Source organism: Camelus ferus, chromosome 12 (genome assembly GCF_009834535.1).
Source record: "Camelus ferus isolate YT-003-E chromosome 12, BCGSAC_Cfer_1.0, whole genome shotgun sequence".
Classification (NCBI taxonomy): Eukaryota; Metazoa; Chordata; class Mammalia; order Artiodactyla; family Camelidae; genus Camelus; species Camelus ferus.
The window spans coordinates 45663345-45679418 of NC_045707.1; the positions used below are offsets into that span (position 1 = coordinate 45663345).

Sequence of the window (16074 nt, forward strand, 5' to 3'; positions counted from 1 at the left end):
TATTCCTATGATTTATGTCAGAGAATGTTTTGCCTATATTCTCCACTAGGAGTTTTATGGTTTCATGTCTTACATTTAGCTCTTTAAGCCATTTTGAGTTTATTTTTTTTATGTGGTGTGGGAGAGTGTTCCAACTTCATTGATTTACATGTAGCTGTCCAGCCTTTTCAGCATCGCTTGTTGAAGACACTGTCTTTTCTCCATTATATATTCTTGCCTCCTTTGTCATAGATTAATTGACCGTAGGTGTGTGGGTTTATTTCTGGGTTCTCTATTCTCTAATGATCTATATGTGTGTTTTTGTACCAAATACCATTATTGTATTTTTTATTATTTTGATTTTTGATTATTGTAGCTTTGTAGTATAGTGTGAGGTCTGGAAGGGTTAAACTGCCAGCTTTGTTCTTTTTTCTCAGGATTGCTTTGGCAATTCTGGGTCTTTTGTGATTTCACATAAATTTTGGGATTATTTGTTCTAGTTCTGTGAAAAATGTCATGAGTAATTTGATAGGGATTACATTAAATCTGTAGATTGCTTTGGGTAATGTAGCCATTTTAACAATATTAATTCTTCCCATCCAAGAGCATGGATAGCTTTCCATTTCTCTGAGTCATCTTCAGTTTCCTTTGTCAGTGTTTTACAGTTCTCAGCATACAAGTCTTTCACATCCTTGATCAAGTTATTCCTAAGTATTTTTTTAATGTGATTTTAAAAGAGTTGTTTTTTTTTTTTACTTTACTTTTCTGATATTTCATTGTTAAGGTAAATAAATGCAACAGATTTCTATATGTTAATCCTGTATCCTGCTACCTTGCTGAATTTGTGTATCAGTTCTAGTAGTTTTTGTGTGGAATCTTTAGGGTTTTCTATATATAGTATTATGTCATCTGCATATGGTGACAGTTTTACCTCTTCCCTTCCAATATGGATCCCTTTTATTTATTTTTTTTTCTTGTCTAATTGCTGTGTCTATGACTTCCAATACTATGTTGAATAGAAGTGGTGACAGTAGCAGGAAGGCTTTCAGCCTTTCATCATTGAATATTAAGCTGGCTGTGGGTTTGTTGTAATGGCCTTTATTAAGTTGAGATGTGTTCTCTCTGTACTCATTTTGGTGAGTTTTTTTTTTTTATCATGCATAGATGTTGAATTTTGTCAAATGCTTTTTCTGCATCTATTGAAATGGTCATGTGGTTTTTGTCTTTCCTTCTGTTAATGTGGTGTATCACATTGATTGATTTGCGTATGTTGAACAATCCTTGTGACCCTGGAATGAATCCAACTTCATCATGGTGTATGATCCCTTTTATATATTGTTACATTTGGTTTGCTAATGTTTTGTTGAGGATTTTTGCATCTGTAGTCATCAAAGATATCAGCCTGTAATTCTCTTTTTTTTTGTAGTGTTTTTGTTTGCTTTTGTTATGAGGGTGATGGTGGCCTTATAGAATGAATTTGGGACTGCTCCCGCCTCTTCAGTTTTTTGGAATAGTTTGAGAAGGATAGATGTAAATTCTTCCTTGTATGTTTGGTTGAATTCTCCAGTGAAGCCATCTGATCCTGGACTTTTGTCTGCAGGGAGCTTTTTTTGAATTACAGATTCTGTTTCACTTCTAGTGATCTGTCTGTTCAAATTATCTTTTCTTCTTGACTCAGTTTTGGAAGGCTGCACATTTCTAAAAACTTGTCCATTTCTTCTAGGTTTTCCAATTTGTTGGCATATAATTGTTCATAGTATTGTCTTTTTTTTTTTTTTTTTTTTTTGTATTTCTGGTATATCAGTTGTTATTGCTCCTCTTTCATTTCTTATTTTATTTATTTGGGTCCTCTCTCTTTTCTTCGTGGTGAGCCTGGCTAGTTTCTTGATTTTGTTTATCATTTCAAAAAACAAGCTCTTGGTTTTATTGATATTTTCTATTGTTTTTATCTCTATTTTATTTATTTCCTTTCTGATCTTTATTATTTCCCTCTTTCTGCTGAGTTTGGGTTTTGTTTGTTCTTTTTCTGATCTTTTAGGTCATAAGTGAGGTTGTTTATTTGAGATTTTTCTTGTTTCTTCAGGAAGATCTATATCACTTGAACTTCCCCCTTAGAACTACTTTTGCTGCATTCCATAGATTTTATAAATGTTTGCTTTCTTTTCTGTTCATCTTGAGGTATTTTCTGATTTATTTTTTGATTTCATTGTTGACCCATTGGTTTTTTAGTGGCATGTTGTTTAGTCTCCATGTGTTTACTCTTTTCTCATTTTTCTTTACGTGGTTAACCTAGAGTTTCATGCCATGTGGTCAGAAAAGATGCTTGAAATAATTTCTATCCTCTTAAATTTGTTGAGGGTTATTTTATGACCTAGTACATGGTCTCTCCTAGAGAAAGTTCCATGTGCACATGGAGAGAATGTGTATTCTGTCTTTTGAGGATATAGTGTCCTGTAGATATCACTTAAGTCCAATTCGTCTATTGTGACATTTAAGACCTTAGTGCTTTATTAATTTTCTATCTGGGTGATCTCTTCATTGATGTCAGAGTTAAAATCTCCAACTATCATTGTATTATTGTCAGTTTCTCCCCTTATATCTGTTAGTATTTGCTTTATATACTTAGGTGCTCCTGTGTTGGATTTGTATGTGTTAACGAGTATAATGTCCTCTTCTTTTATTGATCCTCTCATCATTATATAATGCCCTTCTTTGTCTTTCTTTATGGCCTTTATTTTAAAGTCTATTTTGTCTGATATGAGTATTGCTACCCTTACCCTCTTGTCATTTCTATTTGCATGAAATATCTGTTCCATCCTCTCACTTTCAGTCTGTATGTGTCTTTCATCCTGAAGTGAGTCTTTTGTAAGCAACAGGTTCTTCCATTTTTTTTTTAATCCAATCTGCCACTCTGTGTCTTATGATTGGAGTATTTAGTTCATTGACATTTGAAGTAATTATTGATTGGTATGTACTTATTGCTATTTTAATCCTTGTTTTCCAGTTGTTTTTGTAGTTCTTCTTTGTTCTTGTCTTCTTTTTGTTTTTCCTTTTGTGGTTTGATGATTTTCTTTTGTAGTATGCCTGAGTTCCTTTTTTGTTTTGTTTTGTTTTTGTGAATTTTTTGTATGTTTTTGATTTGTGGTTACCATGGAGTCCAAATATGTTGATCCATAACTATATCTATTGCTTTAAACTGATAGTCATTCAAATTGAAACACATTCTAAAAGATTTACATTTTTATACTCCCCTTCCCCATATTTTCAATTTTGATGTCCGATTTTACATCTTCATGTTTATCCTTTTACTGTTTATTGTAATTATAATTGCTTTTACAATTTTTTAATTGTTTTTAACCTATATGCTGGCTTATTTAAGTGATATTCAGGGCTTACTGTATATTTGCCTTTCATATTGTGAATTTCCCTTTCCCACAGAGTGAAGGTTTTAAATGTCTGATGCCCAGAATGTTTCATTCAATGAGTACAATTTTGTTTTTATTAGTTTTGCTAAGAAGCAGCAACAACAGCAGAGTTGATTAAGAAAAATTAAGGAAAAATGAAAAAAAGGGAACACACAAAGAAGAAGGTCGTGGCTGCTTTTTAGATACTGGTACAGAAGGCCATGCTTTTCATAACTGCCACCTTGTAGCTGCAGAAAGCCCTAGACGTAATGATGTCATTCGAATTGTGGTTTTATTTTTGTGATTTTTTTTGTTTTCATATCAGAGTAATTCTGGCCTCATAGACTAGTAGGGAAGATATTCTATTTTTTAAGGAATGTATGGTACTCTTAGTGTCTGATTTTTGACAATTCCAGCTTTCCTCTTATTGTAGATGTAGATTAGAACTGTTTGAAGTTCTTTGATGTTCTCAGGACCATCCTTTTACTTCCTTCTCTTGCCATACTTACCTCCCTGATTTCCTCAGGGCCTCTTCTCTATGTTTCAAGCTGGTAATGAACTCATTGAAACACTACATACTCAATTGTTTAAGCTATTTCTTCTCTCCTCCCAAGGAAACATGTAGTCTGTTTTACCCCAGTTGTGTTTCTGTAATGCAAATTAGCTAATGATTATTAGATAAGTGAATGATGTTGTATAACCTGTATGTTGTCATCCTCAATTTTTCATACTTGATTTTTCTAATGAAAAGGGGGGCCACAGAAGTAATGGAATTATAACCTTTATTAGGACAAGAAAAAGTCTTCAGCTCAGCAGCTACATAGACAAGGGCTCTTTCAACTCTTAAGAAAAAACATAATAATGAGCACCAGTACGCAGGGACCCCTTTCCAGAAAGGCATATCCCCAGGCTTATGGCTCTCAGATTCTGGCAGGTTTGACATCTTTATGTGCCCACCTTAAAATCAACCCCACTGGTAAGAAACTCTAATTCATCCACATGATTTCAGTACTCATAAGTTTGTGTTCCTACTCTTTTTTTTTTTTTTTTTTTAACTATCCCGTGAAGCAGCTTCTGGCCACAGGTGCCTGCCTGGGCTATTTATGCTTGTCATGAGGTACCAATTACTGTTACTCTTTTGTGCTGTGGTTACAAAGTGGCATAGGTTTTAAGTGGTGTGTCCTAATCCTATTTTTCCCATAAGCCTTCTTTTTAGTGCACAATGTTGCAGTGCATGAGGTTTTCTACCAATATATACATCATGTTATAGCATAAGTGCCTGTATTTATACTTTAACCAGGGATTTTGTAGATAATTGGATTTATTCAAAGTGGAATCTTTGCCCACAGTGGCAGGACAATGAGAGATGTTTAGATAAACAGGAGCTTTTGGTGTCCTTCAAGTCTCATTTGAAACATATTCTCTTACTTCTCTGTAAAACAGAGCTAGTCAAGCCTGAGCCTTTGAAAATTTTTCTCATTAATAATAATAGCTAATGATCCTCCAGCCACTGCATGTCCCAGTTCTTTGATGCTGTTGCTGTTGTCCAGTCCTCCACTGTGTACTCGTCTTCTTCAGTGCAAACCCATGAGGCCATTTAACAAGGTCTCAGGTGATACTGATGCTGCTTGTCCAGGTACCTCATTTTGAATCGTACTGCTCTAATGGTCCTGTCATCAGTAGTATCACTCATGTTCACAAGCAATCAGTTCATTCCCTGTCAAGCCATTTTTTCCTGGCCCTTACATCAGCACAGTCATTCCCAACAAGAGGCAGTTTTGATCCCCAGGAGATACTTGGCAGCATCAGGAGATACTTTTTGTTGTCATAACTGGGTAAGAGGGTATGCTACTGGCATCTGGCAGGTAGAGGCCAAAGATACTGCTAAACATTCTGCCAAGCACAAGGTAGCTCCTTACCACAAGGCATTATCTGGCCCAAAATGTCAATAGTGCTAAGGTTGAGAAAATCAGTATTGACATAAGCATGCAATCCTTTTGACTGCATCTATGTCAAGTCAATAGCCCATAAAATGAAGATAGAGGTAAAGGGATGGTTGTGCTCCTTCCTTAAAATTTGTTTATACTTAATTGAAAATAAAACATTTAAACTTTAAAACCATCAAGTGCTTTGAAATATTGCCTACAGACATGATAACTTGTCTTCAGATTTCCATTTTATCCTTCTTAGGTCTCATGGCTCAATGGAAGATTATTGAAACTAAACCTTTGGACACTGGGCCAATCTATTTCTTTGATCAGGTAATAATATAGCTCTGTCTCATCAAATTGTAGATTACTTTTTAAAAAAATAACTCACTTTTGACCAGTATTTTTCTCTCTTTTGTAATCAGAAATTTTTTTTTTCTTTTAGATGAAACCAAAAAGGAAAATATGGGATAAGAGAACGTGTAAAGACCATTTTTCCCATTTGGGATGCGCTGCAGAGGCTAACTATCGGTAAAACATTTGGAATTTACTCTCCAATTGCTGGGATCACTTTACATTCTCAAAGGGTTATAAGCTGCTCAGGACCAATATTTCCCTGTTCCCCATCCACCAAGAAACTACGTCAAGGAGTTGCCATATCAAAGCTGACAATGAAGTAAATCAGAGAACTTTGTTTTAGCCAAATCAGTAGTTAATTTAAACATAAGTGGTTCCAAATCAACCAGTCATCAGTTTCCTTGCTTTTCTACAAACAAACCCTTGCCTTAGGCAGTTTGTGCTAGATGTTCCTTCTGCTTTCTACATTGCTTACTCCCTGTTCAAGGATCATCTTTGTATGAGACTTTTCTTGATTGTCCTATTTCAAATTTCTGCCCTGTCCCCATTGGCATTCTCTATTCCCCTTCCTGACTTTTCTGTTGTGCTTATCACTTTCTATCTTTGTAAATGGTATTCCTATTTATTTGTTTGCCTTCTGTCTCCTCATGTGAGTATCAGGTCTATAAGCACAGGATATTTTACCTGTTTATCACTTCTCTATCCCCAGACCGAAAAACAATGTTTGGCATATCGAATGTGCTTAACAGAGATTTGTGATTAACAACCATGAAATTGTGTCAAGCCCACAGAGATGGATGAAATAATGGAACTAGTTGTTCCACAACATTTTTACCCTCTAGTTACTACAGTTTCTTAACCTGTGAAGTAAAAATTAAAATACCCCAATCTGTCTTAGAACATACATCAGAAGTCTTAAAAGTTGTCAGTTATAGCAGTGAGTTCTCAAGCAGGCATGGTTTTTCCCCCACAAGGGACATTTGGCAATGTCTGAAGACAGTTTTGATTATCATGACTAAGGTATCATATCAAATGCAAACAACTCTGGCGTAAGAGAGTGCCAGAATACTCCCTCTTGGGATAGCAATGGCCTTAGAGTTGCATGTCTTTTCCTTTTTATAGAAATTCCATATTAGGATGGATATTAGTGTGAAATACTAGTATAGATACAGCATAGCTATTTATGTCTTTAGATATCTTAATATGATAGCTCTAGTCACAGCCTAAACATAACAATTAGAGGAGGAACCTACTTACATGCTAGTGGGTAGCTGTAGTCCATTTCTACTATACGGGAATGCAGCCCCAGAGTGCACAGTTCTTTTCATTTTTTTAAGAGAAACTAGGAATGTAGATTTTTGCAGAATTCTTCTGGCCCTCAGATATTGGCAACTAATTCAAATTTTTAAAAATGCACTATACACTTCATTAGACAAGCCAAACACAGTGAATCTATGGATCTTGCCCTAGGGCTACCTACCAGTTGCTCAATTCTGGTCTAGAGCTACCCAGTTTCCAGAATTTGTAGAAACTTGTCCACTGTCACACAAAAAAAGTATTTTTAGGCTGGTATTCTTTTTGCACTATTTGGCATTCATAGTCCATTTTTCATATCTATCAAGACTCTAGAAAAATGCAAAGGAAACTGAAGGCCCAGACCAATGCCCCTCACTCAGATATTAAATTTTTTTTAATTAATTAATTAAAAAAAATTAGTTTTCTTGAAAGTGGAAAGTCCTTATCCTAGAAATAAATATAGTATTTCCTCTTCAGTAACAGGAGAATAAAAGATTTATCTTACAGGACGGTCAAAACAACTAGTACAATGTCAACCACCTATTATTAAAATTTTAAATTAATCACAGTTATTATTTAATAGGTAATGATAGTTTTGCACTTACATACATAGAATACTATGAAATGAAGTAGAGATAATATAATACCTATCTAATAGATGGTGAAGTTTTGATAAAGTAGTGTATGTGAAAGTCCTTTATAAAGTGATAAATACATTTACAGTGTCATTATATTATAATAGATTGTTAAAATAAGATCTATCTTTTAAAAACCAGTAAGTGTATAACATTTTATGTATGTGTGTCTATATATATATACATATATATAGAGAGATATACATATATATATACATATACACACACATCTATGTATATGTATGTGTGTATATACGTATATATATTTACAGGGTATAGGTCAAATACATATGTTTAATTTACCAAAATGATCTTCCTCCATTTTATCCTTTTGGAATTAATAGATTTTGATGATTATAAACAGATTGTATTTTGTAACCTCCCTTCTGTTCAATATTGTCTCTGTGTACTTCATTGTGGAGATTTTTTTCTGACAATCTTCCATCTAATTTTCTCTTCAGCTGTGTCTAATATGGTATTAAACCTATCTACTGAGATCTTAATTTTGATTATTATATTTTTCATCTTTATAATTTCTATTTTGTTCTTTTTCAAATATGCTGTAATATTTGAGTGTAGTTTTCATTTCTTCACAAAAATTCTCAATTTCCTTGGACATAATAAGCATAGTTATTTTAAACTCTGTATCTCCCTATGGTTCTGTTTTTATTAATTGCTATTTCTACAGGTCCTTATTTATGTTCTCTTGGTTCTTTGTGAATCTGATTTTTTAAAAAAAACTTTGTGCCAGACATTGTATTTGAAAAATTGTTTTAAAAAATAATTTGAGAGCCAGGATGAAGTTATCTTCCTCTAGAGGAAATTTATATTTGTTTCTGTCAGAGGCTTGAGGCAACACTCTGGGATCACTTTAATTCAATGTCAGGAAACAAGATAATATGAAGCTGTGTTTGAATGTGCTGGTTTAGGTCTACTTTGGGATAACCCCTACTCCTAAGATGTAGCCATTTGAGTCTCATCTAATAACCTCCCATTGGAAAGCCCTGGATTCCAAATTTTGAATCCTTAGCCTCCACAAAACTACCAAAGGCCTGATCAGACTCTAAGCCTCTCCTCAGATTCTTCTAGAATTGGTAAAATTCTCTTCCCCACCCCAACCCCTCACAAGGTAGGGAAATATGGGGTTTACCTCTTTGGATTTATATCTTTTCCCAGATACTGATAGTAACTCTTTACTATCTCTATAGCTCTCTATAGCCTTTGGGAAGATGTTTTTTATATTTTTCCAGCTTCTCTAGTTGTCTTCCAAGGGAGGGTTACTTTGAATTACCTAGATGCTATTATCAAAAGGGGAAGACCACTTGAAAGTTTTTTTTTTTAACATTTTTTTAATTAAGTTATAGTCATTTTACAATGTTGTGTCAAATTCCAGTGTAGAGCACAATTTTTCAGTTTTACATGAACATACATATATTCATTGTCACTTTTTTTTTGTGGTAGCTGTGAGCTACCACAAGATCTTGTATATATTTCCCTGTACTATACAGTATAATCTTGTTTATCTATTCTACATTTTAAAATCCCAGTCTGTCTCTTCCCACCCCCTGCCCCCTTGGCAACCACAAGTTTGTATTCTATGTCTGTGAGTCTGTTTCTGTTTTGTATTTATGTTCTTTGTTTTTGTTTTTTTTTTAGATTCCGCATATGAGTGATCTCATATGGTATTTTTCTTTCTCTTTCTGGCTTACTTCACTTAGAATGACATTCTCCAGGAACATCCATGTTGCTGCAAATGGCATTATGTTGTCATTTTTGTGGCCGAATAGTATTCCGTTGTATAAATATACCACATCTTCTTTATCCAGTCATCTGTTGATGGACATTTGGGCATTTGACCACATGGAAGTTTTAAACATAGTATGTATAGTTGTTTTATAAACTGTGGCTGAAAATTCCAATCCCTGAAATACCTAGTCTTTTTGTGAGTCTGTTTCTGTTGTCTGCTTTAGAATTTTTAGTACAGTGTAGTAACATCTGATATGGGTGTGTAGGATGGGCTATGGGAACACAGAAAATGTAGACAAAGAAATTCAGGGAAGGCTTTCTGGAAGAAATGATCTCTGTCTTGTCTTACAATTAAACACACATATGTTGGTTTTTTTATCTTCTGTGTATAAACATAATAAATGTTCATTGTAGAAAAGTTAGAAAAGTATAAAATATAAAAGGAGAAAATAAAAATTAACTTCCATAATTCCACAGTCAGTTTGCTTTTTAGAGGACATTTGTTTAGTCTTTTTACTACCAGATATATGGTTTATATATATTATACATTTGAGATCATTCCACATATATGGTTATGTGCAATTTCATACAATATTATAACAAAAACATTTCTCCAAGTTTTTAAGAGCAATTTTCTAAACAATTTTTCATGGCTACTCATTATGTGGGTATGGTATTACCTACTTAGCTATATCTCTCCAAGCCATTAGGTTCCTTTAAATTTTTTGTAATATCAAAAATAATGCTCTAGTTAGCAATTTTATGCATAGATATTATACTTTTTATTATATTTTAAAATGACTTCTAGAAGTCAAATTGCTATGATGAAGAGTATAAAATATCCTTAAAACTTACGTATTTTTTTTTTACAGTCATACAAAGAGTGCAAGATCTAAAGAACTAGAGAAAGCAAGAATATCTACAGTAGCTGAATCTGAAGAGAAAGATGAATCCAACTCATTTGGCATCTCACAAACTCCTAGTGTTTCCAAGTTATCTACTAATCTTAAATTTTCCAAACTACACCTGCAGGAGGCTCTATTTGAAGAATACAGACTCACTGCTGCTGAAATACTGTATGAACCTGGGGAGACATTGCAGAAATATGCTGAGTATAACATAACTTTCCCTGTGGGAATCTTGTGAATTACAGTTGGCACGATCTTACTTCAGGTACTTATACCTGTACAACCAAAAATTCAACACTGAAGAAACACAATGTCTTGCAAGATGATCCCTGTACCATGACCATAGTTGACTTAAAGGGATACAAAATCAACAGCTGTTCAAAAGAAAAATGTCATAAGGAAAATCACCTGGTTAAAGGAAAAGACCACCATGTTGCAAGTAAATCTATGGAAAAAACATGTAAGTAGACGTTACTAGTTAGATTTACAAAAAATCATCCAGTTTTTAAAAATAAAAACAGCAAGTATGATATTGAAAAAATACTATGTTAGTGATATTTGGTTTGTGTTAATCATTTTAATAAGTTATTGGTGAATATCAGGAGAAAGATACAAAAACGTATAGTGTGTTCAAAGTATCTATTATGCTTCATATTTGTGTGATATGAAGTCTCTGCCTTACAGGATCTTACAAATTCTTTCAGCAGCATGGTCCAGCAGAAACATGATGCTAGCTACATACATAATTTTTTAAATTTTACTTTTTATTTTAAGATAATTGTAGACCCACATGCAGTTATAGGAAATAAAACAAAGAGATCCCATGTACCCTTTACCCATTTTCTTCATATGACAACATATTGGAAAACTATAGTACAACATCACAACCAGGATATAGACACTGATACAGTCAAGCTTCAAAACATTCCCATCATAGCAAGGATCACGTTGTCCTTCTAGAGTCACACCCACTTCCCTCCTGGCCCCACACTCTCTTTAACGCTGGCAACCACCAATGTGCTCTCCATTTCTATATTTCTGTCATTTCAAGAATGTTCTATAAATGGAATCATAACAATGTGTAACGTTTGGTAATTGCCTTTTCTCATTCAGCTTAATTCTCTAGAGATTCATCCAGGTTGTATGTATCAGTAGTTTGTCCCTTTTTATTGCTCAATAGTATGTATTCCATAGTATAGATGTTCTACAGTTTGTTTAACTAGTCACTCCTTGAGTGGGTAAGGTTTTTTCCCCATTTCTTGAATATTATGAAAGCTGCTAAAACATTTATGTACAACATTTTTGTAAATATAAGTTTTGATTTCTCTTTGGTAAGTGCCCAGAAGTATAATTGCTGGGCTATGTGGTATTTGCACATTTATTTTTATGTCAAACTGCCAAATTGTTTTCCAGGGAGGCTGTGCCATTTTACCTTCCCACCAGAAATGTGTGAGAGATTCCATTTCTCCACATCCTCACCAGTATTTGGGTATTGTCACTGTGTTTTACTTTATCCATTCTTAGAGATGTGTAGTGGTATCTCATTGTACTTTCAATTTGCATTTCTCTAATGGCTAATGATGTTGAATATAATCAATAAAACGATGTTGAAGACAATTCCAGCTATACAATTTTTACTTTTTAAGAATAAGTGATTGCTGTTAATAAAGGGGTTGAGAATCCCTGTAGCACTGGTTCCGAAAATATTGTGCCTAAACCAGAACTAAAACATCACTGGGAACTTTTTGGAACCACCAATTTTCAGGCCTTATCCTAGACTTATTTGATTTCCTCATCTGTTATATGAGGAGGAGAGGAAGAGAGATTAATGGTAGAACTTTGTTGAGAGAATTAAATAATACAATGCTTGTAATATGCTTAGCATAGTGCCTGGCATATAGTAAGTGCTCAATAAATATGTCATGGTTATTGTGCAAATTCTTACCTATAGCCTTATTTCTTTTACTGTTTTATCATTGTGATTTTATTTTACTTTTACTAATTTTTCAAATGGAGGTACTGGGGATTGAACACAGGACCTCATGCATACTAAGCATGCACTCTACCACTGAGCTATACCCACTCCTCCTTTTCATTTCTTTTAGTTACAGCCTATTTGTTATGGACTTACGGTCTTATGGACCTCCTAATTCACATATAAAGTTCAAGGAGTTCCCATGAGTTTTGCTTTCTTTTTGAAATATCCTTATTTTTTTTTGTTTTTAGACAGCTTTTAAAACATACATTTTTCTCTATGGGATGAATTTATTTCACTTTGTAGATTAACAAAATTTCTTACCTTAGATTTACATTTTAGCTGAAAACTTACTAATAATACAGAGAGGCCTTGGGTCCTTATAGTCTTTTTTTTTTCTTTACCAGCAATATAGGCTGCTGATTGTTGTTCAGTAGCTAAAAGAAGAAATGAATAAAACATGAATCTTTTTTCAACAGTTCTCATGTGAAAAGGCAGTTCTTAGAACAAAAGCATAAGCACAGTCCTTTAGTAAGTCAAGAAATTATGCAGAGGAACTTTCAATTTAAAAAGTTGATTCCAGAGCAAACGAAAATATTTTATGGGTCATTGTGGGTACTTATCAAAAATTTTGCTAATGCTCTGGTAAGAATATTAAAATATTAATTGGATTTTCTGTTGATGATGATCTGACAAAATGCTCTCTTTTTCTTCTTTTCCTCTCCCCACTCGTATTCCTTCTTCTTCATTTTTCCTAGCTCTTATCAACCAAAACCAGTGTTCCCAGATTTCCCAGGATAGCAGTTCACCTATTGTCACCCACTTCTCACTGACATCCAAGATCTGCTTACAAAATGGTAAGATCCCCTTACCCACCCAATGAGCAAACAGAGTGAGAATCGCTTACATCCCCTGAATTTGGAACATTTCTCCCAGCCATCCTCTTATAACCGCAGTCAGAGCAGGACATTTAAGTTCATGGATTCCAAGTCAAACTTTTCAAAGGCTTCTCCCTCTAATCCAGCCCTCCCTGGATTCCCTACTCTTATACCCTGGAAACTTTTCCTTCATTTATAGATGAGAAAACTAATGTACCATGAAGTGTGACAGTTTCCTCTGAGTCATACAGCTGGAAAAAGGCAGAGCCAGGGTGAGACCCAGCTCTCTCAGACTCCAAAGTCTACCCACTCTCCACCAGGTTCCCACTCCAGTTCCTCACCTGACCTCTTCTGTAAAAATAGCCACTTATTGTTTTGGGGAATGTATTTTAAATGTAATACATGCTTAGTATTTAAAGTATTTAACATTTCATACACACAAAGAAAATAAATTGCAAAATGAAAAATGTTTATATCAGAAGCAAACAAGTTTTGACTTACACCATTGATAAATCCAAATTGTTAAGAGAGATCTTATAATATAATGTCAAAGGCTTTATTATTTTTTCTAAAATATTGGCACTTTCCTGCTCTGGATAAAAATTGAGCAGCTCATGCAGCGACTGGGAAAGAAGGACCTGCAGCCAAATGACTTAGTCTCTGTTAATGATGTCTCTTCCTCTAAACGCCTTTAAGGGCTGGGAGAGGCAGAGCAAGCCCCAGAGGCCAGGCCTTGGTGGTCAATTAGATGTTAAATCTTGTTCTGAAAATTCCTGATAATTTAATTGATCAAGTATAATTTCTAATGAATTTTTTAATTGAAATCAGTATTAAAATTTTAATGTAATTTAAATGAGTAAGTTTAGTATTTAAATTTATATTACATTAAAACACCAATACATAATACTTGAATTAACTTTTATTATTATACAATTATCAGTGTTTTGTTTTAAGATTTTTTTCCCCATTGTTTTTATTACTGGAAAGTTCTTTCCTCATTTTCAGATTAGATAGACCAACCCTATTTTTTGTTTCTTTATTCTAGTTTAGCTGGAAATTTTGTTGTGTGTGGTATGAAGTTATGAAAGTCTGGCTTTATTCCTCTCATGCCAATAGCTAGTATTTATTGAGCACTAATAATAATAGCTAGGGTTTACTGGGTGATCATTTTGTGTAAGGCACTACATGAAGCAATTTACATGCCTCCATGAGTAAGTCACTGTTGTTATGCCAAGGTCAGAGAACTAGTAAGTGAGTAAGCTTCTGTATAAGCTGAGGTTTATCTGATACCAAAGGCTGTGCATCTAAGCACAACCCTATCATCTCTTTGGAGTCATTTATTGAATACACTCTCTTGTCATCCACTGATTTGAGTTCTTACCTTAATCATATCTTTGGTCTCAGGTATATTAGAGTCTGCTTTTGAGCTGTCTATTCTGTTTCATTGATCTGCCATTGATTCTGTTTCATTGAGTTTTCAGCTATTTTAATTATTCAGATTATATAATATGAGACAGGCATCTATGGTGTTAAAAAGAGCCCTTGAAACCAAATTGATAGGGCTAAGATCCCAGCTCCATCAATTCATGTGACCTTGGGAAAGTCTCTTAATTTCCCTTTGCCTCCCTGTCCTCAACTGTAAAATGAGGATAATCATAGTAGCTACCTTTTATAGTTGTTGTAAAGATTCCTAGCACAAATAGGCATTCAATAAATGTCAGTTATTACTATCTTAGTATCTGGTACAGCAGATCTTCTCTAGTTACTCTTTCTAATCAAAGCGTCTTAACCAGTTCACCAACTCATTCTTCCTGGTGAAATTAGAATTAGTTTTTCAAGTTTCAAAAGGCCTCAAAGGATTTGGAGCAGGCAACATACTTTAATAAAAAGGAAACCAAGCTTGTAGGGGATATCTGAGAACCTAAGACTGTTCTAAAAAATAAAATCTAAAAAAAAAAAAATTGAAAGAAAAAAATACTTGAAATCAGAACACCCAAGTTCATTAGTCAATGGGTGTGGGCTCTTGTGTAAATCACTTGGACTCCTGAACCTCTCTTTCTTTAGTCATTTAGGGATAACAACATATCTTCTGCTTACCATAGCACGTTGTGACACGTGACACTTTTTGTTTTGTAGACACTAAAGTGCTAAGCAAGTAAAAAGCATTTTTAATAATAACCCAATATCCCAATACCATCAGAAGTGGTTTCTTGTAACAAAGAGTTTAGAACCAAGAAGAGATGGCTTGGCAGAGTAGATGGAGGCGAATTTAGCTGACACACAGCAACAGGGATGAGTAAGATGCTATTACACATAACTCACACATAATAAACTGTGTCAAGGGAGTGGTTTTGTAACAAAGAGAATTGATGGAATTTGTTCTCAAAGGAATCTGTCATATACAGAATCCAAGTTTGTAAAAAAGAACACATGTAATTTTACAATTTGTGCATTACAAAACATTTGTAAGAAAAGCAGCCAAATTTTAATATTGCCTGGTTACCAGGGTGAGAGAGAGCATGGAGATTAAATAAATGCTTGCTGATTAAAATGCAATTTTATGCAAATCAGAACTATCAGCCTTTCTACCCTACCAAATTTCTATCACATTTGCTTAACACAGAAGTTTAATACCAAGTCAGACCCAGGGAAACTAAGGGCAGGAATTAAAAATCATCTCTAACCTCATTGGTAGATCTATACTGGGATAGATTGTGTATCACAGGAAGTCTTCTGACAAACATAGACTGAACCCTCCCATCACAGACCAGCTACCAGGGCACTTCTTTCAGCAGAGCATATTCTTCAGACCAAGTCTCCTAGAGATTCTGTCTGAGACTGAAACAGATTTCTGGGCTGTAGCTAGTGAAGCGGTCATATTCACTGTTAGAGCATGGTGGTGCAAATGCACAAGTCTGGGAATCCTGGGCTTGCTTCTAACCCTGACCCTGACATTTCTTTGCTGTGT

The 16074-nt window shown here is 34.4% G+C and overlaps 1 non-coding gene across 1 annotated transcript; it reads right to left on the reverse strand.

Annotated features, from left to right (window-relative positions):
• Positions 1–12264: 12264 nt before the first annotated feature.
• TRNAT-AGU lies at positions 12265–12336 on the reverse strand. Its single transcript has one exon. It is a non-coding gene; the product is annotated as a tRNA-Thr (tRNA).
• Between the last annotated feature and the right edge of the window lie 3738 nt (positions 12337–16074).